Source organism: Nilaparvata lugens, unplaced genomic scaffold, assembly GCF_014356525.2.
Source record: "Nilaparvata lugens isolate BPH unplaced genomic scaffold, ASM1435652v1 scaffold6626, whole genome shotgun sequence".
Lineage (NCBI taxonomy): Eukaryota > Metazoa > Arthropoda > Insecta > Hemiptera > Delphacidae > Nilaparvata > Nilaparvata lugens.
In genome coordinates, this window is record NW_024092376.1 from 12,580 (window position 1) to 17,197 (window position 4,618).

The window sequence follows — 4,618 nt, forward strand, 5'->3', positions numbered from 1 at the left end:
ATAATGTTCTAAAAGCTTATCAATTTCAATCGAAACCTTGGAAATATAGCCTAGAAGGTAGAATTGAAAGTGATTATATTTGATGTGGCTTGGAACATCATATTTTCAACTTTTGCTGAAGTTATTTTTCATATTCAAAGAATTATTACCCCTTCAATGCAGTAAATAAGTACTATTACTTAATTCTTAATACAATACATAATAATTGTGATACCCTATTTTATATCCAATTCAAGTCTATTATTTAACTACGTGTTACCTATAGCATTTGCCAGTCAGCAATGTTAATTAATTTTATTAGTTCCAAAAAAGCAGAAGACATACAGAACCAATAAAGTTGTTAATAAGAGTTCGATGCTTTTGGGTTAAATATAGTTTTAAAAATCCCTCAAGTATAAACAATTAAAACATATTTTATTAATTTCATGTCACTTGCTGTTTTCTTCAAAACTACCTGAATTGAAGCAGTTAGCAGGAGCGATCAGAAAAAGAAGATATTATTATGAATAACATGAAATAAACACATCAAAAGATGTACTGAAAAAATGAATATATTTCTTAGATTAGTCCATCTCTTTCTTCTGTAGGCTACTAGATCATACATGAATCATATCCATGGAATATTATTCATAGTTGATTTTCTTTGTCATCCTCTACTTCTGGCTGGTACATCACTAGGCCTGAAATCAAAAAGTTATAGATAATTTATTATTCATTATAAAAAAAAACTTTGCAAAGTGAATTCTGAAATTGATTGTAATCTGTATAAGTTTTTAATTATATTTCTTGGGAAGGAACCCTCCAATAATAACAAAGTAATATTATATGAGAAATTCCAATAAACCAACATTCAGTTGAATTATTATTACCATCAATCTGTTAGTTGTGTAATTCTGAATGATTGAATAAATAAATCTCCATGCAGGAATTGGGATTAATCAGTGTGCCCCTAGGTCAAAAGAACTTGTTGGTGAACAATATATTTTTGGATACCATGAACAATTATTTATTTATTTCTGTGGTCAGTAGGCCTACTTCTCGACCGTTTGGTTTACTTAACTCTTCCAAAATGTACTGCATAAAGTAATTTTTAGTTCTACATTTAGAGAAACAAATTTAATGAAACAAATGGAAATAATCAATAAATTAATTGCTTAATCTGAAATGATGATTATCTACAACATTATAAGTAGAACTAAGTGATTTGAAAATAAATACCAAACTGCAAATACATAAATCTCTCTCAGAACAATGTGGGTATTTCACCCATGAATTTAATCATAAATTTTAAAAGGTGGAATGACTGTCATTAAAAGCTATTATTCAGTGTTTTCTACCAGCACTTGCTGGGTGAATTTTTGAAGTCATCTATTCATAGTTCTAATGTATGGTCATTTATAAAGTCATCATCCACTCAAGATCAAGATGGACAGTTGAGAAGAGTGTTTTAAAAACAATTTTAACATCAAATTATTGATGTAATGTTATCACATTATTAGATAATGTTACATAAATTATTTCTTTATGGAAGGAGTCCCAAATATTATGAATAACTCTATTCCCTGAATGATAAGTGAATACATTGTTTTTTAAGCACTCTCTCAACTGTCCATCTTGATCTCATGTGGTTTCACGTAGTTTCGAAATATTAAGATTTCCTGTAAGCTATTAATGATTTCAAAATTCAGTCAGTTTTTCTATTATTTTAGTCACGTACCATAGTTAAATCTTACTATTTGAATATCTACCATCAAATCGATAATAAAACATTGAAGTGGATAAACCTTTTTAAAAAAATGGGATACTGTATAAAATGACATCGCCTATATAAAGTTTAAAAAATGAGTGGAATTTTATCTTACCTAACTAATTTATTCTAAGTATAGGTTCCAAAGAATTGTTCCATCCTGGTCAACAAAAAAGAATTCATATGCATTTACTTTGAGCACATTCTCTTCAATATTTTGTTTGTAAATGGTACCTGAAAAAAGAAACATAATCTTTCAGCATATTCATTTTGAAGATAATGTGAAGTTAATCATCAATGATAAGACATAGTTTGGACTTTGAATAAATTAGAAGTGAACTGGGCCTCAATAAACTATTTACGTTAGATATAAATACTATAAGTATATACTTACATTCATAGCACATAACAGAAAACACTTTAAAGTTTTATAATATAAATTAAAACAGGTGACACACGACATAGATAGATTAAAAACACTGAAAAACTTACATTACACTCTCTGCTCGGTTGAGAAAGGGGACACAGTTCCTTAAAAATTTCCGATTATAATGTAAGTTTTTCAGTGTTTTTAATCTATCTATGTTGTGTGTCTCCTGTTTTAATTTATACTATTCACATTGATATACCTGACATCACGCAATATATCGATCAATAGAGCATGAATAAGTTTTTCAAATACATTACTATTGTAGTTTTAAATGAGTTTGGTAGCAATGGTCAACCAGAAAAATAGTACCTATTTTATATTTTTCCAATGGCAGTCTTTCAATATTCAATTACACTGACTCTGATCAAGTTATAACAATCTATTTAATATTGTTTCCAATTAATTTTGAATTATAAATTAAGAGAAGATTAATTCATAGATAGGTACCAAAGACAAAGTAAATGTTCTAATAGTCAGGTTAGTTTTGTTATTATATTGATAAACTATGGGTTTACAATATTTTGAGGTGCAACAAGGATAATGGAAGTTTAGGACTTAGAATGTAATGAAATACTTCTAAGTCAAATTATGATATTATTTTTAATAAATCTGTTTGTAAAAACTACTAGCTGCATTATAAAAAATGTATTTTGTGATTAGGCCAACTTATTACTATATTACTATATTATATTTTTCCAATGGCAGTCTTTCAATATTCAATTACACTGACTCTGATCAAGTTATAACAATCTATTTAATATTGTTTCCAATTAATTTTGAATTATAAATTAAGAGAAGATTAATTCATAGATAGGTACCAAAGACAAAGTAAATGTTCTAATAGTCAGGTTAGTTTTGTTATTATATTGATAAACTATGGGTTTACAATATTTTGAGGTGCAACAAGGATAATGGAAGTTTAGGACTTAGAATGTAATGAAATACTTCTAAGTCAAATTATGATAGTCTATTATTTTTAATAAATCTGTTTGTAAAAACTACTAGCTGCATTATAAAAAATGTATTTTGTGATTAGGCCAACTTACTGAAAGTGTAAAAGATTGTTAGCATGAAATGCTAAATGTTATCTTGGTTGAATAATGTTTTGAATCTGATTATTTAATGTTAATCTAATCAATCAATCTTGAATGAGTTTAAATCTAATCAGTTGATTAGATTTCTCTCTTTCTTGTGATAATTCTCTACCATACATGAACTAGCTAGTCTAGGATTTACATTATTATTAAATACTACAAATTAAACATTAAAAAAATAAATAAATAAACTTTTGTCAACTTCTAACCTCTTGAAAAATGAAAAAGATAGCAATTTAGGCCTAGAGACTAGGTTATTAAAGGCCTACTACAGTGGGCTACCTGAATAAAAATTGTAAACATGCTAGTAGGCTACTCATAAAATTTATATCAAATAATTGTGTACGGTAGATCTAGCCTACTTTATTATGAGAAATTTAAGTGTACTTACTTGAATCCTCTATTACATCAGCAATTTCTAACCATATTCTATTTTTCAAATAGGTAATTCGTTGTGCAGGTCTGGAAAGTACAAAACTTTGAACTTCGAAAATTTCACGCCTTTCTGTTGCAAATCCATTTTCAATTTCTCTTGTAAAAATTATAAGAATAAAGAAACCAATAGAAATATTTTATACCTCAATTTTCCACTGCAAATTAATTTCACAGTATAATAGTAGCAATCCGAAATCTGACAACCAATATCAAAACAAACCATCCACAATTAAAGATTGAGGTTAAAAAGAACATGGCGTCTGATCCACAGAAAGATAATTCTGCCGGTGTCACGTGATCAGAGCAGAAAAGTGATTCGAAGCTGTCTGTTCTCGTCGACAGAATCCCGAAATTAGTTCTTTTTCGACAAAACGGTTCACGAGCAGTGATCGGTCGAAGCAAAATAGCATTGTGTTGATAGGCCTTATAAAGAACGGCAAGATGAACGACAGTTCGTCTCTGATTTGAACAGTTCTTTTTTTCTGCTCAACTTTCTGCCGATGGGTGAATACTCCCATAAGAACCAATGTTAATTTAAAGTGAATTCTGTCGTCTGCCCGTTACGAAAACACACCTTTACTCCATTCCTAATTAACCGAGTGACTTGAAATTTTAAACTTAAGGTCCTTATACCATGAGAACCCGACAATAAGAAATTCAATAAAATTCAATTCAGGATGGCGGAAAAAATGGCGGATGATTTCTAAAAAACCATGTTTTTCACGGTTTTCTCGAAAACTGCTCTAACGATTTTCTTCAAATTTATACCATGGATAGCTATTTATAAGCCCAATCAACTGACATTAGTCTCATTTGTGGGAAAATTGCAGGAGCTCCGTAATATTCTTGAGAAAAATGGCGGATAGTTACTAAAAAACCATGTTTTTCACGATTTTCTCAAAAATAACTTGA

The 4,618-nt window shown here is 29.0% G+C and overlaps 1 long non-coding RNA gene across 1 annotated transcript; it reads right to left on the reverse strand.

The window, feature by feature from the left end:
• Nucleotides 1-537: 537 nt before the first annotated feature.
• LOC120356388 lies at nt 538-4,280 on the reverse strand. Its single transcript, XR_005574014.1, has 3 exons — nt 3,663-4,280; nt 1,863-1,981; nt 538-680 (listed from the first exon to the last, which is right to left on the reverse strand). It is a non-coding gene; the product is annotated as an uncharacterized LOC120356388 (long non-coding RNA).
• Nucleotides 4,281-4,618: the final 338 nt, after the last annotated feature.